Genomic DNA, 26,529 nt, shown 5'->3' on the forward strand with positions numbered 1-26,529 from the left:
AGGCTGCAGAGTCCCGTGGCTTCTAGTCATTCTCCTGGTCGCACGTAAGGTGTCCAGCACTGTGCTGGTCGCACGAGCTGCGGAGAAGCTGAGGAAACTTTCTCCCTACCCTTACTACACACCAAGTTAGAAACCTTTGCAGGAGCGACCGCACTTTTCGTCCTGGGCTCTTTCCCCCACCACTCCCACCCTGCCCACACTCACCCTCAGAGCCACCTTTGCGCACACCCCCTCCTCTGTACTGTCCTTGACTCCAGTTATCCTGACCCGGCAGGTTCTGGGCGCGCGTGCCTAAAGGCTCCGCTGCCGCCCCCGCCCCCGCGCCCTGTTCCCCGCGTGAGCGCTGGATTATTCCAGTCTTTGAGCATGGCAGATTTCCACCGGATGACATCATGGAAGCTGAGTAAGAGCCGGCTCCGAGAGGGGGACGGAGAAGGGGAGGGGAGGAGATGAGGAGAGAGGGCTGGGAAGCAGAGCCAGAGCCAGGCTGCCCGCCACCCAGCTGCACGTCCGCAAGCTGGGGAGGAGCGCTCCACCCGCTAGTGACAAAGGATGGGAGGATGCCTGAGCCCGGGAATGCTCGCCTCGCGCAGCCCCGCAGCCGCCTGAGCGACTTCGCCCTCCGCCGGTGAGTGACTGCAAAGATCATTCAATTACACTCGTTGCGAGTCCGCACCCTCCTGGGCTCGCCGTCCCAGGCGCCTGCGTCCTTGACCCGGAGCGGGGCTTGGCACAGCCCTAGTCCCAGGAGCCCAAGCAGCAGGTGCCTTTGCCTGGTGGGTCCGCACCGGAGCCCAGGCTCCTGGCTGGGGTTCGTGGTGGGTGCTGGGACGCAACTCTCGGGCGGCGGGCTCGCCCTGTAGGCGCCGCTCTTGGTGAGTGGAGGCTGTTGGAGACAGCTGCGTGGGGTAGTGTTATCTCTTGGCCCGCCAGTGCCCGCCCCGCGCGCCAGACATTTCTGGTGGATCCCAGTGCGCGGCGCGCTGTTTACACCAGCTCCGTACTAGTCTCGGAGCCGCACCCCTCGGGAAACGCGGAATCGATGAGAGCCACTTCAGGAGCTACGGGTGTGGGCTGGAGGCGCGCGGGCACGGGTCACCCTGGGAGGGCGCGCGCCGCGGACCGCCCAGGGCAGCCTTTGTCTTGGGTTTAGCGCGGATGCGCTCAGACTTGACTCCGGCTATCCGCTCCTGTCCAGTGGGATCCGCGCCCCCTGCACCCGCCCACCTGGGCGAGGAATGCCATTGTGTTCCTGCTGCCGGCGGGACTGAGCGCTGGAACTTCAGCCACCAGAGGGTCCTGCGCCCACGGGTGAGTGTCGCAGTTATCCAGGTGCGGAGAGAGCTTCCCAAGCTCCGGGAAGGGAAGTGACCACTCGAGGCAGAGGGAGCCCAAGTTCTGTCCCCAGGGGGCATGCGTGAAAGAGCAAACTTGGGATACTCACTCTGGGTCGTCCCCCCTTCCCCACCCCACTCTGGTTTCCGAGGCACTTTCGAAGAATATTTGTTGATGGAGGATGGAGTTACAGGCATATCAGTATGTAGTAGTGTTCCACGCCTTCCTGGCCGTCCCTTTTGTTATTTAGTAGTTCCGGAAGAGGTTTGCTTGCTAAATGTTTTTGAGACCGGTGTCTGTTGTATTACAGAGCTTCGTAAGCCTAAGAGAAAAGATTCGGAACCTGCTCAGGTACCTTATTTTAGAGTGTGCTGCATGTAAGTGCTAACAATACCCACGCCTCCTCGTTACCTGTCGGTTCGACATACGGTTTATCAATGAATTCCTTCTGTTTGGGAAAAGTCCAGTTTTCACATCACAGAGAAGTGGCGATAACTGTTGGAATATTGGGATTAAATGTTAGTTTATTTCCAAAAGTAACACTTTGTGAAAAGGTGTAAGGAAATGAAAAATTGCTACTTCATCACTACACTCTAAAATCTTAAAAATTTTAAGTGCTATGTCATATTCTGATTCCAGAATATCAAGGAGATTCTTGGTACTTTGATATTCCAGCGTCTAACATAACAATCATGGTTATAATTCCAAGTTCATTTTATTTCCTTTATCTTAAGAAGGCGTACTGGTTTTCTTTTAGATTGTTTCTTTTTGTTTAAAGATAGGTAATCCTAGTGAAGCTTTTCTAAAACAAAAGTATCAAAGTAAACTTTCTTGGTCAGTGGTTGCTCTTCTGATAAAGTCGAGGTCTTTTCAGAACAGACTTGATACAAAAATACTGGAATAAGAAATCCTTGTAAGGAGAAACTGGGTGAGATAATAAAGGGAGGTTTTACTAAATATAAATGGTGGTATTAGCTAAAATGGGTATCAGAGGATGTCATATCAGTTTTGCTTTTGGAAAAGTTCACTGTAGCTTTGAAATGCTGTCTTTCCTTCCTGGAATTGCATAATTAAAATGTTTGATTCTGTTCTGTTCTGTTGAGTCCAATAATACCACCAAAGGGAGCTTATCTTTACCCATGATTTCTGGGATTAGCAGCAACATTTTCTCCTGTGATTCAGAAATAATTTTTTATTTCATTATCTTTTTCCTGACTTCTTATCATAAAGGGTTCCACCTGTGTCTTCAAAAGTTTTATTTTTTTCCTAACTTTATTATACTCAACTCTTTATAGTAAAGCTTAGGAGTTTATATGAAAGTTCTTAGAGAACTTGTTGCTCATGCTGGCTGCTTTCCTTAAATCCTATATAATAAAAGGTTAATATGCAAATTATCCCCTAGGGATGGGAGATAGACTCACCAGGAGTTAGACGTGTGCTGACCATCAGGGGGTGGCATGGAACATGGCAGGGTTGGCCATGCCGCACTGGCAGCGGACGGCAGTGGAGGCACTGCCGGCCCTGATGGGCCCTGACGAGAGCGTAACTGCAGTGGGATGGTGGAGCGGGTTAGCTGGCAGCTCCAGCCCAAGGCGAGTGTGGACAGCCAGGGGAAGGGAGGCCCCTGCCGGTGGCAGTCGCTAGGGACCCTACTCGTGCACGAATTTTGTGCACTGGGCTTCTAGTATTATAATAACAAAATTTCATTCTGAGATTAGCCCAGTGAACATATGGTCTGCCAATATGCTTATGTGATAGGGGATATCCAACATAAAAATATACACTAATATAAAATATATATGATCTCAATTAGACAATCAGCCAACAAAGCAGTAAGTATGGGGTATTTGGCTTATGGTTTTGGCAAATGATATTTTCTTTAACAATAACATGCTTTACTCCTTATATATACATTAAGGAAAGCAGCTTACATTTTATGTCTGAAATCTTTAATTTCAAAAATATTTGTCCAAGAAGCTAAAAAAAAAAAAATGCTCTGGTACTTCACTATACATACACTGGAATATGTAAGGACAGTTCTCAGAAAGTAAAAGCATCTTACAAATTCATCTGATTTGATACAGTTGATGAGAGTACAATGTTATATTTAAAAACATGAAGTAAAATGATGTCCTTATACCAGAGGATATTCTCATAATGATCTTTAATGTATTTCACAAATATTTTGGCTATTTTATTAAACAGGACTCTTAATTGAAAAAGAGGAGAGGAAGAAGACGGAGTTGCATTATAAGACAAAAACAAAGCTATGGTATATTGTTCAGAGTAGGCAATAGTGATGTTTCAAGGTCATGGAAAAGAGTATTGTGTCAGAACACTGGAAGATTTCCAAGAGAAGATTATGTATGAGGAATACATTTGTTCCATTTGGTGACCTCTTGCTTTCATTGTCCCAGTTGCTTGGTTTGAACAGATACTGTAGGGTCTCTGATATAGTGAGATTCTCTTCACCTTCCTTGAGGCAAAATTATATCTTGAACTCCATCAGAAGATTATTTTATGGATTTTTCCATGGTGTAATTCAAATTCTAGTTTAAAGGTGAATATGGATCACAAAACATTGTCAGTTTTACTTTTGTGTAGGCCTTTGATGGGGAAATTGGTCCGTAAAACCTTTTTGGCTGAAAGGTATTGGTGTTTTGGCTTTCTGGAATTATGTTAGGAGTGAAAGGCAACATTAATGGGATCACTGAAAATATTCAGAGTGTGATGATATCTTATTCATAGGGTTCAGATAATATTGCTAATAGTGTTTTAAACAATAAATAAATAAAGATGATATCTGCCCAGCCTTTCTCACGGGGAATGGTGCATAGTAAATGAGCTAATGTGCAAAAGTGATTTCAAAAATATGGGAAGAACCATCTAATGGATATGATCTATTAGTTAACTTTTAACTTCTAAGTGTTGTCAGATAAAGAAGTAAATTTATATAGAGGTTAGTCTAGTTTGTGATTTCTGTTTTAAACATCTGATATTTTTATTAGAGGCACTCTTGACAATTCATTTATTATAATTTATAAAAGTGTTAAGTAGGTTCTTATATATCTTTTTTACTGCAAGTTTGCTGGCAACAAATTATCTCATTTTTTATGTTTGAAATATTTTTGTACAACCTTCATTTTTAAAGAATATTTAAGCTGGGTATAGAATTTTTTGGCATTTATGTTTTTTTAAACTTGCTGTTCTTTTGACTTTGGCTCCTATCTAACCTGTCAGTCTTATTGTTGCTTTGAAAATAATGTGTCTTTGTCTCTCACTGATTTTAAGTTTTCATATGTCTTTCTTTTTCTTCAGTTTTACTATGATGTTCCTAGGTATGGTTTTCTTTTTAATTATCCTCCTTAGGATTTTCAGAGCTTCTTGAATTTGTGGATGGATATATTTCATCACATGAAATTCACTGGAATTCTTGATATATAGCTCTACTCCATTCTGTCTTCTTTCTTTTTCTGAGCCCTCAATTATATACTTAACACATGATTTCACTGTGCCCAACATTCCTCTTATACTTGTTTCACTAATTTTTTACTCTTTCTATGCTTGTTTGAGTATTTTCCTTTGATTTTTTAATTTTTTTGGTTAATCCTCACCTGAGAATATTTTTTCCATTGATTTTTAAGTCGAGTGGAAAGGAGGGGGAGATACAGAGAGAGAAATATGGATGTGAGAGAGACACATTGATTGGTTACCTCCTGAATGTGCCCCTACTAGGGGCCTGGATTGAGCCTGCAATCGAGGTATGTGGCCTGGACTAGAATCGAACCCACGACCCTTCAGTCCATGGGCCAGTGCTCTTACCACTGAGCCAAACTGGCTAGGGCCCTTTGACTATTTCTTCCAGTTAACTAATAACCTTTTACATCATGCTTATTATGCCATCTGGCTCATCTATGGGTTATTACTCTAATTATTGTCTTTTTTTCAGTTTTCAAATGTGCATTTCATTCTTTCTTATGGATGCCAATTTATCTATTTTCTCCATTTTCACCTCTTTTACTTTGAACATACTATTCAAAATTATCTAAAATTTTTTTTCTGTTAATTGGATTACTGTGAATTTCTTTTCAGCCGTCCCTCTTTACTCCTGATTTTTGTAATTATATATAGTATGAAAACTGTAGGGGCTCCAAATGGTTTATCCAAGCCCAAAGAGTTGTCAACATTTCTTCTGCCAGGCAGATAAATGGAGCGGTGGCCACTCATTGTGATCCAATCAGTGACTGAGCTGTTTAATAGGCTCTACTGCAGGGCTCCCACCCTGCCAAGGCATAGATATCCAGAGCCTCCCAGTGGTGTAGTCACAAGTACGAAACACAGTTCTGGCAAGACTTCTGAGAACCCTGTTCTTCTTTTCAGAAGCCTTCTCCTCGGCGTCTTCACCTCCAATCACATGTGCAACTTCAGGCATCAGCAAATGCCATGTGGGTGAAACCAGGCATGGGTCAGTTTGGCGTTTCATCATTTATTTCTCACTGGGATCTCGGTGCCTCCTATCTCTAACATTTTTTTCTTTAGCCCCACAAGACTGCTGACATTTCTGCTGGATTTTCTATCCCATGTTAGTGGTCCTCTGTTCAGGCAGAGCCCATGTTCTCAGCCTCTTGCTGTGTCTAGATGGGCAAATTCCCCCATTCTTTATCCCCGGGGAAGATGCACCCTCAAAAATCAGCTTACACCTTCCATGCTTTCTCCATCTGGAATCTTGAAGCCAGTTTCTTTAGTCTTGGTTTCTGTAGACGCTCTCCAGCAATTTTTAAGAAAAAATTTCCCTTGTAGTTGGCTTTTCTAATTCTTCTTGATAATGTTGGTCCACTGTGAGTTACTCCACCATAACTGTCAACTGAAACGGGTCATTATTTTTCACCAATGACAAAAATAGTTGTATAGGGATGCAAGATCATTACTTGGTGACAAAACTAGACTTAGTAGTACTAGCCTACAGGTTCCTAGGCAGTCCAGCTAACTCTAAACCTATTTAATTTTTTTAAAAGTGTTGTTCCAGAAAGAATCCAGATTCTTTTATTTATTTATTTATTTATTTATTTATTTATTTTTTAAATATATATTTTATTGATTTTTTACAGAGAGGAAGGAAGAGTGATAGATAGTCAGAAACATCGATGAGAGAGAAACATCGACCAGCTGCCTCCTGCACACCTCCCACTGGGGATGTGCCCGCAACCAAGTCACATGCCCTTGACGGTAATCGAACCTGGGACCCCTCAGTCCGCAGGCTGACGCTCTATCCACTGAGCCAAACCGGTTTTGGCCAGATTCTTTTTTAAAAAAAAAATATATTTTATTGATTTTTTACAGAGAGGAAGGGAGAGGGACAGAGAGTTAGAAACATCGATGAGATAGAAACATCGATCAGCTGCCTCTTGCACACCCCCCACTGGGGATGTGCCCGCAACCAAGGTACATGCCCTTGACAGGAATCGAACCTGGGACCCTTCAGTCTGCAGGCTGACGCTCTATCCACTGAGCCAAACTGGTCAGGGCCAGATTCTACTAAATAGTCAAATTACTTACAATATGGTTTGGAGACAGTTTGCCTATTTCCTTTGTCTGCCTTCCAGTCAGTGTCTAAGGTCCATTAGGAAATTTACTGAAGCTTGGTGAGCGTGAGAACCTGGCTGCTGTGGTGCTACTGGCTCATTATTTGGGCTGGCACTCTGATGAGCAATACTTTGGATTCTCAGAAGGTATATCATTTCATGTCTCTTGGGCCCTGCCTTACAGCTTCTCAGCCCCACCCCTTAGGGAACCCCTCCATCAGTGGGAATGGGTGGGCACTTCTGAGAGGCTCTCTGTAGTTTCTCAGAAGGTCCAGGTGGGAAGGAACCTCAGTTGCCATGGTGATGAACCCTGGAATCCTCTCTGAAAGATAAAATTAGTTCACATTGCTTTAAATTAAATTGACTTATCTTAAGTAAACCTCGTTTCTGCCCTCATTACTTCTCAGATCCAGCTTATATTTAATAAATGTTTTCTTTTACATTACCTGGAAGTACCTTTTTTATACCATTTATTGGTCTGTAAAAGTTGGCCACATATAAGTTTGAAACAGAATGGAACATGCATGATTTATGTAAGCTAAATTGTTTTCTTGTGAGATTACTGTTAATAGGCTTTTTACCTCCTGAAATATTGGATTGTTAGGGACGATGGCAAGTGTGAATGCAACAAGTGCCTATATATCCTAATCAGCAATTTTTTAGGAGTGTGAGCAATGATTCTAACAATTATATTTTACAGAACACATATTTCCAGGAAAAACAATGAACAAAACTGAGGCAATCTGGTAGGATTACTGTCTATCTATCTATCTATCTATCTATCTATCTATCTATCATCATCTATCTATATATCTACCTACCTACCTATCTCCTATCATCTATCATCTATCTGTTATAATTGGAAGAGAAGAACAGCTATTTGTAGATGACTCTGCTGCCGGAGGAGTACATAGTACACGAGTGGGATTCCTCCGTTGTTCGTGGGAGTGGAGTTCTTGGAGTTCTGCTGAAATAAGAATTTTCAGAACCCCCTATGGGAGAATGAGAGGTGGTAGAAGACTGTATTGGCATGGAGTTACATTCCTCAATTTCTAAATGTCCCATTCCCCCCAAGCTAGACCTGAAAGAGGGACAGCTGAGACGGCATCAATACTATTAGTAGATGAGTTTCTAGCCACAGCAAAGTTTTATGTCTCTATTGCTCACCAAATGATGTTAAATATTATTATACAAACTCCCTGTCATTTTATATCTCTGATATTTTCTTTCCCTGTCTTAACTGACTAGCTTTTGATAAATCACAAATCACTATTTAAATATTAACTAGTTATTACTTTGTGTTATAAAATAAAATTTCTGACCTCTGTGGGAAGTGAAATGTGACTGGTTTCCAATCCAATAAGTCTTAAGGGTCTGTGTGTCAGTAAACTTTAGTAAAAGGACTCTGATGGAGGCGGAGCTCCCTTATGGCTTTCACCTTCATTCATAAAAATCATAGGCTCCCTGAACTCATGTCCCTCCAATATTAGCAGTAACAAAAACAATTATTGTTCATTTAGATTTTTCTGTTGTGGAATACACTGCTGTTTTCTTCTAACAGGGAAATAGACAATAAGGAATTGACCATTTTAAAACAAAACTGAACTCTTGACCTGTGTTTGCAGGGTTCCATGTTTTAAAGTCTGTGTGTTACTGAGGGATAATCCTACACATAGCTGTCCATAGCTTTTAGTTATTATTCATTGCTCCTTAGAAAAGGCTTTCTATATAAGCCTTTTAAAAAATTTGCTCACCTACTATATATTTTACTCCTATATCCCAGGCTTACTTAAATGTAAACTACATATGGTTTACTACCAGTTGTGGGTTCAAGTATTTTCCACTGAGTATTTCTTTGTCTGTAAAATTCAGAGTTAGAAAACTCTTTCAGCTGTTATTATAAACACGTGTATGAAAATGGTAATTGCGATGGAAATTGTGGTTCTCATAGCAGAGAGAAAAGTGCAGAGGGCCGCTCACTGCACTGTCTCTCCAAGCACATTCAGAGACTCCCTGGATCAGAATCTTAGAAGGGACAGTGAAATGCAGAACCTCATCTCAGGCCAACTCTTTGGGTAGAGCTGAGAAATCTCCATTTAACCAACTCTCTGGGTGTTGCATATACACAGTGGGCCACACTTTTGTAGAATGCTGTTTGAATAAAGCCTGTTTCTGTTGGAGTATGAACACTTATCACAGATGTACAGTGGCATTTTATTTTGTCTCCTCTTTTTTGTTGTTGTTCAAGCAGTTCTCTCTCAAACCATTTTAAAGTGCAGAAATAATAGAGACATAAAGATCTCCAAATACCAGGAATGTTTGCTATGGATTCTTTGGAGACTAAGACTTCCCCTTCTTCACTCAACAGAGGGGCAGATGCCTGAGAAGCCATTTTGCCCTGGGAAGTATTACAAGTAGCTACCTGCTGTGTTAAACAGATTGCAAAATCTGGAGAAAAAGAACAGATTTTTTTTCCTAGTGGATAAAGCTAGATAGAAGCTTTTATCTTGCAGAGAAAGCCAGTGGAAGGAAAGCCAGTGGCTCTGTGGGTCACAAAGTCTTCACTGTGATGCTCTTAATGATCATGCAAGGACAGTTAATGACATGAGCTGGTGCAGGCGTTGCTGAAACAGGTGCCTAATACTTGCCTGGTGTGCTGATTTCTTGGAATGGTCCTGTGGGTCGTGCTCACATTGGCTACTAAAATATGACATTCTCTGATATAATGCCATTTTTAATTTTAAAAATATCAGTGGTTCTCATAGTTTGGTGCAAATCATATCACCTGTAGAACTGCTAAAAATCTAAATTCTGGGCCCCACACTCAGGGATTCCTACAGTTTATTTATTTTTATTTTTTAAATATATTTTTATTGATTTCAGAGAGGAAAGGAGGAGAGAGAGATAGAAACATCAATGATGAGAGAGAATCATTGATCAGCTGCCTCCTGCACCCTGTCTACTGGGGATCAAACCCAAAACCTAGGCATGTGCCCTGACTGACTGGAATTGAACTGTGACCTCCCGGTTCATAGGTCAATACTCAACCACTGAGCCACACTGGCTTGGTGGGATTCCTACAGTTGAAATGAGAACAACAGTCTGTCATTTTCTTAGTGACCTGTGTTTCCCAGAGAGATGGACTTACTGGTGTTAGCTAAATGTAAACACATAGGTTATAGCACTATCAGCTCTTATGAGGATAATTTAAAAAATAGACATTGTTACAGCAAATACCTCACTACTATAAAAAAGGTCTAGATGATGTCTCATGTATTTCATACCACAGACAGTATGCTGAAATTGCAGCATAAAAATAATTTGAATATTCTGTTGCATATCCAGTTGGTTAAATTGTGTATTCACCTTATTATAATAGAACTAGAGGCCCAGTGCACGAATTCATGCACCAGTGGGGTCCCTCAGTCTGGCCTGTGGGATTGGGCCAAAACTGGCTCTCTGACATACTCCAAGGGGTCCTGGGTTGTGAGAAGGCACAGGCCAGGCTGAGGGACCCCACCGGTGCATGATCGGGGCTGGGGAGGGATGTGGGAGGTTGTCCAGCTGGGGACGGACTGCGGGAGAGCTCCTATCACTCAGTCCTGATAGGCCGGACCCCACCAGCAAGCTAACCTACCATTCGGAATGTCTGCCCCCTGGTGGTCAGTGCAAGTCATAGCGAGCGGTTGAGCGACCTTAGCATATCGTTAGCATATTATGCTTTGATTGGTTGAATGGATGACCGGACAACCAGACACTTAGCATATTAGGCTTTTATTATGTAGGATTATATAGGATATGGACTATAAGTGTCATGGTTTACTGACCGCATATCAGGAGTAAGGGCTTCAGATGAGCTTAATTAGGCATCATACACTTTTGAAAATGTTTCTTCTTAACAGAGGAAGCAGCTAAGGGATCTCCTCTCTTGGCATGTGGCAGAAGTAGTAACTTAATTAAAGGGTCTCACTTTAGACAGATCTCCTGGTTTGTTTAGAGCTTCTAAATGTATCAGATAACAATACTGAAAACACTGGCAACCGAGGGGAAGAGTGAACCCTTCCAGAACATCACTTCATGAATAGAGCATTATCGGAACCACCACACACAATGACACACCTCACTGGAGTTGATAGCTTTAAGGCAGGATGCGAATGTCCACATTTTCCCATCATTCTATAATAGCTGGGTGCAGAGGAGTAAAATTGCTTTTCTATTAAATACACTTATTGCACTAGCAATGTTTGCTCGGAATCTCCAGGAGAAAACAAAGGTTTATTTTTGTAATTTAAGGTTAGATTTTCTGGAGTAATTAGAGAAACTCCTTTCTTAAATGGATTCAGATATTAGAATATATTAGCGTATCTTCCTCCAAATATTTTGAAGAAAATGCCACTGCTGTAAAAATACATGGAAAGAGCTAAATGATCTTTGGAGCTTTTTTTAAACATTTTTTTTTTTTTTTATAAATACCCTGTTGCCAAATGTCTAAAAGCCAGTATTTAAACAATAATTACTCAATAGCATTTCCTGTCTCATACACAATGATGAACTTGTTTTAATAGCCAGAATATAGATTTCAATTTCTTGGGATGATATTAATAATTTTTATCTAATTACAACTTGTCTTATCACTTGATGATCTTATTCACTGACTTCCTTAACGATGTCTGCATAAATGATAAAAAACTTAAATTAGCCAGCCCAGCACTTCCCATTTACCAAGAGTAACATCAACTTACACTTCCTTTTCACTCTATATCCCCAAAGAAAAAAATATGTTGAAAACATCATTTACTTTTACAAAATTAAATTCAGATATTCCATTTAGTAAGTCTCATTTTGAAATTCTTGCTCTTCCATTTCTTATCTCAGTTTTTCTTAAACCCAGCCAAGGTCTCTTTTGTCTTCTAATTCTTTCTGTAGTGCAAAGATCCAATGTTCCTTGGCCAGTGACTTATTAGCATTTATGCGCCTCAGCCACTCTGGCTATTCCCAGACTGTTCACTTATGACTTCTGTCTGTAGTCATGTGCCTCTTGATGACAGGGATAGGTTCTGAGAAATGCATCCTTGGGTGATTTTGTTGTGCAGACATCTTAGCATGCACTTACACAAACCTAGGTGCTAGAGCGCACTACTGTAACTGGATGGACTATACGACTGTTAGCGCAGTAGGTTTGCTTACACCAGCATCACCGCAAACTCGTGAGCAATGCGTTGCTCTACCAGAGCCACAGCATCACTAGGCTATAAGAATTTTTTAGCTGCATTATAATCTTGTGGGATTGCCATCTTCTATGTGTTCCATAGTTAGCTGGAGGGTTATGTGGTCCTATGTTAACGGAAAGATTGTTATGTGCCACATGACTATATTTCTAGTCATTCTGAGAGATCATGAGGGCTCCCAGCAAGCATCAAAGTCTTCACTACCCCTCTGACTCACAGTCCAAGGAGCAGACATTCCCTAGCAGAGGAGGCTCCAGAAGGTCTGTTGTGACTCACACCTGGAGCTCTAGTTGTATACTGTGGATGGACTGACTGTTGTAAACTCAACATTGTTGTGGGAGAGATTTTCATGTCTTCCTGGGCAGTGGTTCATATTCTATTTATTTGGAAAAATTGCCATAGTGTGATTTCTGCAGTCTTTCCCTCTCTTTCATATGATTCTCACCTTGCCACCTGTCACTGGGATTTACAGAATCTGGGACAGTCTGAAACCCTTCCATGATCCCTTCCAGAAAATGGATGTTTCCTTTTTCTTCGGAAGTTTTGGGGGAAAAATATTTCTCAAATATCTATTGTATAAAATTATCATCTAGCTGAGGTTTATTTTTGTCAGTGTTGGGGAGGAGAGAGAAATTCTGTTTTAGTTTTTATCAATCACAAGATTTTTACTGATTGGCATTTAGTACTTAAGATAAATTAGTAACTCACATTCATTTTTAAAAAATATATCTTTATTGTTTTCAGAGAGGAAGGGAGAGGGAGAAAGAGAGAGAAATATCAATGATGAGAGGGAATCATTGATTGGCCGCCTCCTGTACGCTCCCTACTGTGGTTTGAGCCCACAACATGGGCACGTACCCCTGACTGGAATTGAACCCAGGATCCTTCAGTCTGCAGGCCGACACTCTATCCACTGAACCAAAACAGCTAAGGCCTCACATTCATTTTCACAATGCCTCTGCCACTATAGGATTCTGACTTGCTTCTGTATTGAATATTGTTTGGACTATAATGTATTTTATTACATTGTAATTTTTTTTTAAATTGGCATTTCTTATATGTCTTATGTAGATGTGGTAGGCTGAATAATGTCCCCCCAAACCCCTATTTCCTAATTCCCAGAACCTGTGAATGTTACTTTATGTGGCAAAAGGGACTTTGCAGATGTGATTAAGTTAAGAATCAGGAGAAGGGGAGATTATCCTGGATTATCTGGGTTGGCCAATACTAGTATCACAATAATTCTCATAAGAGGAGACAGGAGGAACTGGAGTTAGAGCAAGAGATGTAGATCAGAAGCAGAGGATGAAGTGACATACTTTGAAGATGGAAGAGAAGGCTGCAAGCCAGGGAATGTAGGTGGCCCCTGGAAGCTGAAAATGACAAGAAAACAGATTGTGTCCTCAGAGCCTCCAGAATCAGCGGTCCTGCCAACACCTTAACTGTAGCCAGTGAAACTGATTTTGGATTTCTGACATTTAAAACTATAAGATAATAAATTTGTGTTACTGTAAGCCGCTAAATTTATGGTAAATATTATAGCAAAAAAAAAAAAAAAAAAAAAAAAGGACAGTAATACAGTCAGTATGAGAGTATTAGATTGTCTCTCCTTAATGTCCACAGATAATATTTTACTGTACTTTGATATGATATGACACTAGATTGGCAGACATTATTTTATTTTATTTATTATTTTTTAAAAAATATATTTTTATTGATTTCAGAGAGGAAGGGGAAGGTAGAGAGAGATAGAAACATCAATGATGAGAGAGAATCATTGATTGGCTGCTTCCTGCATACCCTCCACTGGGGATCAAGCCCACAACCCAGGAATGTGCCCTTGACTGGAATCAACCTGGGACCCTTCAGTCTGCAGGCTGACACTCTGTCCACTGAGCCAAACCAGCCAGGGCTGGCAGACATTATTTTAAAGCATAGAATCTTGCTCAGCCGATGTGCCTCAGTGGTTGAGTGCCGACCTATGAACCAGGGCACATACCCAGGTTGTAGGCTCAATCCCCCGTATGGGGCGTACAGGAGCCAGACAATCAGTGATTCTCTCTCATTATTGATGTTTCTATCTCACCCTCTCCCTTCCTCTCTGAAATCAATAAAATACATACATATATGTATATATGTTTATATATAATAAAAAATAAAGCATAGAATCTTTGCACAGTGAGGCAGTTTATATATCTACAGTACCATGATAATAAAAGTAATAGTACCACCCTGGCCGGTTTGGCTCAGTGCATAGAGCATCCGCCTGCGGACTGAAGGGTCCCAGGTTCGATTCCGGTCAAGGGCATGTACCTTGGTTGCGGGCACATCCCCAGTGGGGAGTGTGCAGGAGGCAGCTGATCAATGTTTCTCTCTCATCGATGTTTCTAACTCTCTATCTCTTTGTAAAAAATCAATAAAACATATTAAAAAAAAGTAATAGTACCTTTTTTTCTAGGATTATTAAAATACTAGAGGCCCAGTGCATGAAGTCTGTGCACTTGGGGGGTCCCTCAGCCCAGCCGGTGCCCTCTCGCAGTCTGGGAGCCCTTGGGGTATGTCTGACTGCCGCAGAGGCAGGAGAGGCTCCCGCCACCACCACTGCGCTCACCAGCTGTGAACCCAGCTTCTGGCTGAGCAGCGCTCACCCTGTGGGAGCGCACTGACCACCAGGGGCCAGCTCCTGCATTAAGCATCTGCCCTCTAGTGGTCACTGCGCATCATAGCGACCGGTCGTTCTGCCACTCAGTTGATTTTCATATTAGCCTTTTATTATATAGGATGTCTATTTGTTTAAATATGTGTGTGCTTATATGCATTATAAAGATTATAATTTCATTCTTACAGCTTTGAGAAATATGTGCTATTGTATTAATTTTGTAATGAGGAAATTGAAGTTTAGTTGCCAAAAAATTATTCAATTTCTAAATGATAGAGTTGAAATTCCAGCTATGGTGTTTCTGACTCCAATAGCCAAATATTTGTTTAACCACCATGTTATATTGTCTTTTGTATGTTTGACATTTCTTGAAACATTTTGAACAAAATAACTTTGAAATGTCATCATTGTATGTGACTTTCCTATTTTATCTCAAATGCTAAAGAAACATTTTTCCATTTTTTCTCCTTTTTTGTCCCTTCACATTATGTTCTTTTACAGGTATCTGCTATGTACTGATAAAACCTCCCTATGAATAGAGTGATTCTGATTATGATATTCAAATTACATAAATTAAAAGTATATGACATCTTTTTAAAAGTCCTTTTTAAGATTGTATTAATTCCAGAATCATTCCTATAAAGGAACGTAAAAACTATAATATTGGACAAACATTGGAAAATAAGTATTGTGCTTGAGAAAGGATACATGAGGGAAAAATACATAAAGGTTGGAAGTTCTGAATGAGATTCAAAATTGGGAGATGCTGAGTGGTTGATGCTTTGACATTAACTTTGTGCTTTATTTTAATAACAACTGTTGGAGATGAGGACAATAAAAATGCAGAGGGGTAATAATGTTCCTCAAATTTCACTTCTATTTAAGAGTTGGACCAGAAAATATTCTCCTAGTCTAGCTAGCATTTTGACTAGGGCAATGAACTCTTTTCAGGCACTAGAGTAATTTTTAGAGGAGACACATTAACAAGAAGTTAAATGTGCGCTTGTGGCGGTGGGGGCCGGGGGGTTGAGGGGGAGGCAGGTCTGTGTTGGTACCTGACCTTAGGTTGATTGCCAGAATGGATTCAACAGCTCTAACAGGGAGAGGGCGTCCCTTTTCTTCCCCACTATCATTCCACTTCATTCTGTGTGCATAAGTACTATCCCTGTGCTGGGAAGAATAAACCTTTTCCAGATGGATGATCTTTAGGGGTACAAAAACTGTGCTTATTGTTGGAGTCTCAAAGCAGGTTTTGTTGCTCATAAACTAAGAGTCCTCAGTGGAACATAGGAAGCTGTAAGACAGGCAGGTTGTCCGCCTTGTTCATTGTGGTATCTCCAATGTCACAGACCAAGAGATTATGTATTTGTTTAGGTAAGACTCAGACCTCCGATTTCCCTTGCTTTGTTTCATAATGCTTGCTTGTTATTATCATTAACATATTCTCTGGCCATAGTTTTGTTTCTCTCTGGAAATGATACTTTTATTAACTCCCATGCTCCCATGGCGTTTAGAGCCCCATGGCTTTCAGATCAGGCTCTAAGCCTTCTCAGAAGAATGTCAGTATGTTCTCTTCTATATAGAAGGATCAAGAGAGCAATGTCTCCTTATAAACATGTGTTTATATATCTGTGTCTTTAGCTCTTTCAGATCATGGAAACACACCATGAAATTTAAAAGAAGTTGGGATTAGACAAATCCCAACTTTAATGTAGGAAGTGATTCTTGTTCTTGTAAGTAAATACTTTAACTAAGTAAAGATTATCCCTCTATTCTTCATTTATCATTGCAATGAATCCAGTAGGGACTCTCCCTCCTTTCTCCAAAATAAAGCCAGTTTATAAATCAGCACTAGCTGAAGTACAGTCTGGGCTTCTGGGAACGCTCTATACTTTTTTTTTTTTTAATTTAATAAATCTTTATTGTTCAGATTATTACAATTGTTTCTCCTTTTTCCCCCCATAGCTCCCCTCCACCCAGTTCCCACCCCACCCTTTGCCCTTACCTCCCCCCACACTGTCCTCATCCATAGGTGTACGATTTTTGTCCAGTCTCTTCCTGCACCCCCCATACCCCTTCCCCCCTGAGAATTATCAGTCCACTCCCTTTCTATGTCCCTGATTCTATTATATTCACCAGTTTATTCTGTTCCTCAGATTTTTAATTCACTTGATTTTTAGGTTCACTTGTTGATAGATATGTATTTGTTGTTCATAATTTTTCTCTTTACTTTTTTCTTCTTCCTCTTCTTAAAGAATACCTTGCAGCATTTCATATAATACTGGTTTGGTGGTGATGAACTCCTTTAGCTTTTTCTTATCTGTGAAGCTCTTTATCTGACCTTCCATTCTGAATAATAGCTTTGCTGGGTAGAGTAGTCTTGGTTGTAGGTTCTTGCTATTCATCACTTTGAATATTTCTTGCCACTCCCATCTGGCCTGCATAGTTTCTGTTGAGAAATCAGCTGACAATCGTATGGGTGCTCCCTTGTAGGTAATTAACTGTTTTTCTCTTGCTGCTTTTAGTATTCTCTCTTTGTCTTTTGCTCTTGGCATTTTAATAATGATGTGTCTTGGTGTGATCCTCTTTGGATTCCTTTTGTTTGGGGTTCTGTGCGCTTCCTGGACTTGTAAGTCTATTTCTTTCACCAGGTCGGGGAAGTTTTCTGTCATTATTTCTTCCAATAGGTTTTCAGTATCTTGCTCTCTCTCTTCTTCTGGCACCCCCATAATTCTGATGTTGGTATGCTTGAAGTTGTCCCAGAGGCTTCTTACACTATCTTCAACTTTTTGGAATCTTTTTTCTTTTTTTTTTGCTTTTCCGGTTGAGTGTTTTTTGCTTCTTTGTATTTCAAATCTTTGACTTGATTCTTGCGTTCTTCTAGTCTGCTGTTGGGTCTCTGTATAATATTTTTTATTTCAGTCAGTGTATGTTTAATTTCTAGTTGGTCCTTTTTCATATCTTCGAGGGTCTCGTTATATTTATCGGCCTTTTCTAGGATATTCTTGAAAAGCCTTATAACCGTGGTTTTGAATTCTATATCCAGTCGTTTGTTTTCCTCCATTTCTTTCATTTGTGATCTGTTTCTTCGTCTCCCCATTTTTCACTGCTTCCCTGAGTTGGAAGGGTAGCTTTGTGTGCTAGGTTTCCTATATGGCCCAGTGCGTTGGCCTCCCCAGTTAACCTGAGGTGGACACTCTTGGTGCACCCCTTTGTGGACTGTGTGTACAGCCTTGCTGTAGTTAAGTCTTGATTGTTGTTGGTATCACTGGGAGGAATTGACCTGCAGGCCAGTTGGCTATGAGGATCAGCTGTGTCTACACTGGGAGATTTTCGGTGCTGGAGACAGCCTTATAGGATTAGCCTTGCCAGATTGCAAAAGCCTCTGTGCTCAGCTTGGAAGGGGTGGAGTCTCAGGGTGGAGCAGACAGTCTTGGCTTCCTGTCAGCCCTGCCCTTGCGCGCGAGTCGCCAGACCTCTGCCTTCCGCGGTTCCCAAGTTTCTGCCTTACAGTCCAGATTTCCCCCGTAAGAGCGTGGGTCCCCAGGGGCTTGCACAGAACTGTGGTTCAGTGCAGTTGGAACTGGGGTTCAGTGCAGTCAGGAGCTTTTGACTCAATTCCGCTAGGGATAGCCTGTGGTAACCTCCGCAGTCAGTCCCTGTGTGCACTCGCGCCTCCAGACCCCAGCCGCCGCGGCTCCCCTGAGTCTCCGAGTCTCCGAGTCTCCGTGTGCCTTTCTCTCTACCTGACAGTCCAGACTCCCCCTGTATGAGCCTGGGTCCACAGGGTTTTGCCCAGAACTGAGTTTCAGTGCAGTCGGAACTGGGGTTCAGTGCAGTCGGGGTCTTCCTTCCCCCTCCCACCAGAGAAAGCCAGCCAGGCACTACGCTGCCCTTCCTCTCTGCGCACACGTGTCTCCGTACCTCAGCTCTTTGCCGCTCCTTCTCTGTGAGCTTTCCTCTTTCTTTCTAGTTGTAGAATTTCCACTCAGCCAGCTTTCCTGTGGTTCTGGATGGTGTCCGTTCTGTCTTTTAGTTGTAGTTTTGAAATTGTTGTGCGGGGCAGCAGTTTAGGTGCTTACCTATGCCGCCATCTTGGTTTCTCACTCCGCTCTATACTTTTAAGTAAGGCTGATCTACAAAGAAAGTCAGGCAGACCCTCTTGACACCAATTATTGGGCAAAAATGTCTAGATTTTAATCTCTTCTTTTTCCACCTGCTCCTAGAAAATTGCAGAATTATCAGATTACCACCCCCCCACATCCCTCTAGGCAAGTGTTCAATTCTCTTTCATTTAATTTAGTTTATTAATTCATTCTTCCTTCCCTCCCTTTTCAAAACTATTTAAAAATGTAATAGGATGATGGATAATGCTAACTTCTTAGGCACTGTGAATCAACAAAATGAATATATAGCATAAGTTGTGTTAAATGTCATGAACACAGACATTTTCTATTCACCTTAATTAGCTCTAAAATACTTTTTTCCCATTTTGTCCCTTCCAGCATCTTGGTTCTTGCTTCCAGTTTACCCTTCCATCTCTAAAGTAATGTTCTTTGAAGTGCTGTAACTTCTCAGTGACGACAGAACTCATAGTGAACAATTTTCCTTCATATTGCTCTCCAGTATACAGCAGTAGAGAATTTTATCATACGTTTCATTTTGTTTTGATTCTTCTAAGGCAGTGGTTCTCAACCTTCCTAATGCCGTGACCCTTTAATACAGTTCCTCATGTTGTGGTGACCCCCAACCATAAAATTATTTTTGTTGCTACTTCATAACTGTAATTTTGCTACTGTTATGAATCATGGAACCACTAGCAGGGTTGCCTAAGACCATCGGAAAACACAGATATTTACGTTACGATTCATAACAGTAGCAAACTTACAGTTATGAAGTAGCAACAAAAATAATTTTATGGTTGGGGGTCACCACAACATGAGGAACTGTATTAAAGGGTCAAGGCATTAGGAAGGTTGAGAACCACTGTTCTAAGGGGAAATGGCAGTACAGTGGAGATACAAGAACTAAATAATTAACCTACTTTGGGAAATGGGATACACTGCCTTTTATCAGTATGATAATTTAAAGAAAATAAAAAATAGCTATAACAGGCAAAGCAAATACGTTCAACATCATTCATTAACATGATGCAAGATACAGCAGGCCCCTGGGAAGAATGGAATGACAGAGCACAATATCTGGCCCCTTTGCCTAAAAGATACATTCTTCTCTGGCAGGGAAAAGAACTTACCTGATTCTTCATTATTCCAGCTCTGGGGGCCATTTCTCAGCTGTGCAAGTCACCAGGAGTAGTTCTTGCTTAGCTGTTTTTAGAAGGACAGCTAGAAATAAAGTTTCAAATCTATGATAGTGCAAAGTGATGGATTAAATAAAAGTAAATATATTTGAAAGCGGTTTCCTAGAACTGCATGCCATTTTTCGATTCAGCTTAGTCCCAAATCAAGCTGTTTCTTCCAGTTTATTATGTATTCTTCATTTATTCATTCAGCAAATGCTGAGCACCTAGTATGTACCAGACTCAGTTCAAAGAATACGGTGAATGTCAGTGAAAAAGCAAAGGTCCACTTCTTCCCAACACACTCACTTGGAGGATAATCCCTGTTGTGAATGCCAGGACAGAATGAACTTAAAAAAATCTACTATGGAAATGTGAATGCTAGTATACTAGTCTAAAAAAAAAAATCAAGGATTTTTTTAAAGAATTTGAGAATTAAATTATTTTTTATTTATATTTTATATTTTTCTTAAACTGTGTAAAGAGGAATAGCCTTGACTCCTTTAGGCATTATGAAGATCACTATAATGTATATGGCTGTAAATCTTCATTCATTCAACAAATTATTCTTTTTCTTTTAAATCTTTATTGTTGAAAGTATTACATATGTCCCCTTTTCCCCCCCATTGACTCCTCTAGCCCACCCTCAGCCCCAGGCCTTCACCACCCTATTGTCTGTGTCCATGGGTTATACATATATGCGTACAAGTTCTTTGGTTGATCTCTTCCCACCCACCCCACCCCCACTCTTCCTCTGTGATTCCACATATTATTAGCGCTAGTGCCAAGTACTGCTAAGTGCTGCACAATAAAGCCATCTTTTTACATGATTCAGCACATCTCTGAAGAGAAAAGACTAAGCATTTTGCAAGTCTGACTGTTTACACTTAAGCATATGTACATATAATTACAGGCTTGTGGATATCGGAATTATTCAGGACCATTCATTACTGTACTAGAAATACCAAGAGGCAAAAGATGAGAACCAGGTCTCCAGGGTCTTTTAGCCTTGCTATTGGATGTGTCCTTTAAGACTAAATGTATGTGAACAATGTAATATATATATATATATATATATATATATATATATATATATATATAAATGTTATATATAAATGTTATATATAAATGTTATATATAAATGTTATATATATATATATGTATATATATATATATATATATATATGTATATATATATATATATATATATATACACACACACACACACACTAGAGGCCCAGTGCACGAAATTTGTATACGGGGGGGGGGGGGGGGCGGTGTCCCTTAGCTCAGCCTGCACCCTCTCCAATCTGGGACCCCTCGAGGGATCAGGCCTAAATGGGCAGTTAGACATCCCTCTCACAATCCAGGACTTCTGGCTCCCAACTGCTCGCCTGCCTGCCTTCCTGATTGCCCCTGACCGCTTCTGCCTGCCAGCCTGATCACCCCCTAACCACTCCCCTGCCAGCCTGATTGATGCCTAACTGCTCCCCTGCCAGCCTGTTTGCCCCTAACTGCTCTACCCTGCAGGCCTGGGTCCCTCCCAACTGCCCTTCCCTGCAGGTCCGGTCACCCCCAACTTCTCTTCTCTGCTGGCCTGGTCACCCCTAACTTCCCTCCCCTACAGGCTTGATCACCCCCAACTTCCCTCCCTTGCAGGCCTGGTCCCTCCCAACTGCCCTCCCCTGCTGGCCTGATTGCCCACAACTGCCCTCCCTTGCAGGCCTAGTCCCTCCCAACTGCCCTCCCCTGCTGGCCATCTTGTGGTGGCCATCTTGTGTCCACATGGGGCAGCCATCTTTTGTGTTGGAGTGATGGTCAATCTGCATATTACTCTTTTATTAGATAGGATAGAGGTCTGGTGCATGGGTGGGGGCCAGCTGGTTTGCCCTGAAGGGTGTCCTGGATCAGGGTGGGGGTTCCCTTGGGGTGTGGGGCAGCCTGGGCGAGGGGCCTGTGGTGGTTTGCAGGCCGGCCACACCCCTGGTGACCCAAGTGGAGGCCCTCGTATCTGGGATTTATTTATCTTCTACAATTGAAACTTTGTAGCCTGGAATGGAGCCAAACCTTCTGCTCGCTCTGTGGCGGCAGCCATTTCTGTTGGGATTTATTTATCTTCTATAATTGAAACTTTGTAGCCTTAAGCAGAGGCCAAGGCAGGCCAGGGCTTCAGAAGCTTAGTTTCTTCCATTGCTGGGGGCAACCCTAGCCTCCTGCTCTCTCTAGCTCCATGGCTGCTGCCATTTTTTGTTGGGATTTATTTATCTTCTATAATTGTAGCCTGGAGTGCAGGCCTGGGCCGGCCAGGGTGTGCGGAAAGCTTGGCTTCCTCCATCGCAGGGGAAACCCAAGCCTCCCTCCTGCTCTCTCTGTGGCCGCAGCCATCTTGGTTGGGTTAATTTGCATACTCGCTCCTGATTGGCTGGTGGGCGTGGCTGGTGAGTGTGGCTTGTGGGTGTAGCAGAGTGATGGTTAATTTGCATATTACTCTTTTATTAGATAGGATATATATATGATATATAATATATATTATATACATATAATATATATTCTTAAAATGGATTGTAGAGAATCATAAAACATTTACTTTTTAAAAGTAAAACATTTGACTTCTGTATATTTATAGAATATAAAATTTTAGTTATCCAAATATTTCCTTTGCCTTTTTATTACTTGAGCTCAACTCCTAAGAGATATTTTCTATATCCTATTATATATAGGGCATTACTTTTTTGGGTCCACTTAGCTCATTTACTCAGAATTAATTAGAACAAAGTCTCAGCTCTGATACCCAAGGGACTTCACATTTGCCACCTCAGCTCTTAACCATAATGGTGAATTTGTCTTAGCATCAGTCAAACCACTGGCCTGCCACACCTACAAAAAGGGTGAGAAGAAAGTAGCTCTCATATTGATAACATTCACAAATGTTAGCCTTAAAGCAAATGAATCTTTAATACAAATATAAGCAACTCCTACTGGGAGAGAAAGTGTTAGTGCTTCCAAGATGCATTATTTAAAAATAAGATATTTGCTTTAAAAGGAAGTAAATTAAAACACACACACACACACACACACATACACACATACATACACACACCTGTCCTATAGCTTTTTGCTATCTATAATAATAAAAACATAGTATGCTAATTAGACCAGACAGCCAAACAACCTTCTGGTCGTCATTCTGGACGTCCTTCTGGATGAAGCTGCAGTGGCCTAAACTGGCAGTTGGACATCCCTCGAGGGATCCTGGATTGGGAGAGGGTGCAGGCCGGACTGAGGGACACCTCCTGCCCCCTGTGCATGAATTATGTGCACTGGACCTCTAGTGTATTATAAAATAAATGGAGTAAGGAAACTGGTTTGCATGAAAAAATGATGGTGGAGATCTCTGGGGCCTTTCAGGCAAATAGTTCATTTTACAATGGATATTGCATATTCTGTACATGCCCCCCAAAACAAAACCCTTGTGGGTTCATATTTCATTCTTTTTGCATTAACCAAATACTGATGTTACCTTACTGTTAAAACACCACTTCCTGCTGTGTCTGAACATTCCTACGTGACACATGGGTTCTCCTTCAGGCATGTTGGCAATTTTCAGAACAGTCAATGTGGTCATGTAGTCTCCCATCTATGAAGGAGACAGTACTTTCTTCCCCTTTGGTGGTCTAGTTGAAACATCTTCCCTTTCACAGCTATGAACCTTCTGCCTCAACATTTTATATTCATGAGTTTGATACTGATATTGTCTCTCAGTAGAGCTAATATAAGATCATTAACTCCCATTGAACGACTAACTGTTCTTTCTACTACTTTTTTTTAAGTAGAATCAGAAAAAGGTTTTTTTTTATTGAAAATGCTATATAGTATACTAAGTTTGCCGATCGGTGATTAGAAGAGAGAACATATATGTATGTATGTATACACAATTTGATAATATTTTCCTTACATCTTATTTTTGTTATGTAAAATCTGAAATGCATACAATAACAGAGAAGACACTAAAATGAACTCCCATGGCCAGTCTTGTTTTATCTTTCTTCCACACTCCTCCCATTCTCCCAGATAATATTGAAGGAAAACCCACACATTTCATTTTACTCATACATTTTAGTATATATATTTAAATACAAGGATCATTAAAAAACTATACTCATAATATTACAATCCCACCCCAAAATTAGCAGCAATGAAAGTATGTTTTAATATAGACAGCTCCTAGCCAAGTAATTATATTAGTGTTTCCTTTTGAAGTCAACTTGAAGAACCTCTCCCTCATAACTACAATCTTATGATGATGATTTGGCATCCAGACTATTTCACAGATGCCCAGTTAATCAAGATGCAGCTAAAGTGTGGCACTAATTGCACTGAGTTCAGGTGCTGACATCAGCACTTTTCTGTGTTCATGGCCAGCCCTAAAAGTTTGAGACGCAGTAAAGCTGATCTTTTTTTTGTATTCCGGAACCCAGCTCTCATCTGCATATTGCCCCAGGACTCCCAGTAGTGCATGGAACCCAGTTTCTTCCTACCCTCCACAGTGCTGTCTGTACCCATACCACCTCACTTGGTTGTTTCTCTCATCCCTAGTGCAGTGTCCAGTTTTCTCAGAATCCCGTTTCTTGAGTCAATTTTAGTAGACAGGCAACCTGTACTAATATACACAAAGATATGTGAGTAGGAATAATCATTTTTCTAAAGGCAGCCTTATAATTGTTATTTTTTTATGACAGTCTTTGGCAGGTAACACAGGCATGTCAGAGGAGATGGAAACCAGAACAATAGCTGTTTGTCTGTGTGTCTGTGTGATACATCAGCTCCAGGCATCCTGAAAAAAAAAACACACAAAAAAAGAAGACATGACTGAAGCATGCTGTAGCCCATTATTCTGTCTTCTTCTCTTTCTGTTTGCATACCTATTACATATATTTGTCACAGCCTTTGTAGGAACAGATAGAATAAGAGAAAGAATAAGTTGGAAGGGGAAGAATAAAGGTAGAAAAGAGAGACAGAAATAAGGGGAAATCCAGGCAGGAGATGAATGCTTTGTAAGACATTGAACTATGTGGGATGCTGGCACATTTCTAAAGAACAAAAATATTGGGAATAAGACCACTCATATATTTATTTAAATGATTTTTTAATTATAGAAACATGTGAATTTATTATGTTGTCTCCTCTGCTATTGTATATCCTTGAAATTTTATGTAATAAAGATAAGTTAGAGTATAAATATATTATAAAAGAGATAATTATGAGGTTGAGAAGACTGAGAGAAGTATTCAGAGATGACTTTCTTGTTACCATTATGCATAAAAAAATTTTCCTGGGAATTATAAATTATACTAGAGGTCTGGTGCCGAAATTCGTGCACGGGTGTGTGTGTATGTGTGTGTGTGTGTGTGTGTGTGTGTGTGTGTGTCTTTCAGCCCAGCCTGCACCCTCTCCAATCTGGGACCCCTCGAGGGATGTATGACTGTCCCTTTAGGCCCGATCAAGGTAGGATGGGGCCTAAACGGGCAGTTGGACATCCCTCTCACAATCCAGGACTGCTGGCTCCCAACTGCTCGCCTGTTTGCCTGCCTGATTGCTCTTAACTGCTTCTGCCTGCCAGCCTGATCACCCCCTAACCACTCCCCTGCCAGCCTGATTGATGCCTAACTGCTCCCCTGCCAGCCTGTTTGCCCCTAACTGCTCTCCCCTGCAGGCCTGGTTACCCCCAACTGCCCTCCCCTGCAGGCCTGGTCACTCCCAACTGCCCTCCCCTGCAGGCCTGGTCACCACCAACTGCCCTCCCCTGCAGGCCTGGTCACCACCAACTGCCCTCCTCTGCTGGCCCCATCACCCTTAACTCCCCTCCTCTGCCAGCCTATTCACCCCTAAGTGCCCTCCTCTGCTGGCCTGATTGCCCACAACTGCCCTCCCTTGCAGGCCTGGGTCCACCCCAACTGTCCTCCCCCACAGGCCTGGTCCACCCCAACTGCCCTCCCCTGCTGGCCATCTTGTGGTGGCCATCTTGTGTCAACATGGGGGCAGCCATCTTTGACCACATGGGGGAAGCCATCTTGTGTGTTGGAGTGATGGTAAATTTGCATATTACTCTTTTATTAGATAGGATATGTATGGACTCATAATGCTACAAATAAAGGTGTATGTGTGGCGGGGAGGAAGAATTTTTATTCTACCTTTCTAGGTTCTTCTTACTGGTCAAAGAATTGACGCAAGACAGATTAACAGGAAAAAAAATAACCTCATTTAATTACATATATACACCTGGAAGTTCCATAAAAATATGGGCTCCAGGAGGAATCAGGCAGTTGAGGCCTCTATACCATCTGAACTAAGGAGAAGGAGGTACTTGTTTGGGACTTAAAAGGGGAGGAAGGCAATTCATATGGAGGTGGAAAAGCAAATGTTTGA

The 26,529-nt window shown here is 41.5% G+C and overlaps 1 protein-coding gene across 1 annotated transcript in view; it reads left to right on the forward strand.

Annotated features, from left to right (window-relative positions):
- The first annotated feature begins 392 nt into the window (after nucleotides 1-392).
- Nucleotides 393-26,529, forward strand: part of MARCHF1 (membrane associated ring-CH-type finger 1) — a 669,052-nt gene continuing 642,915 nt past the window's right edge. Inside the window, 1 exon segment of the mRNA XM_080672550.1 lies at nucleotides 393-628. The gene's annotated coding sequence lies outside the window, so the exon portion shown is untranslated.

Source organism: Plecotus auritus, assembly GCF_963455305.1.
Source record: "Plecotus auritus genome assembly, chromosome: 6".
Taxonomy (NCBI): Eukaryota; Metazoa; Chordata; class Mammalia; order Chiroptera; family Vespertilionidae; genus Plecotus; species Plecotus auritus.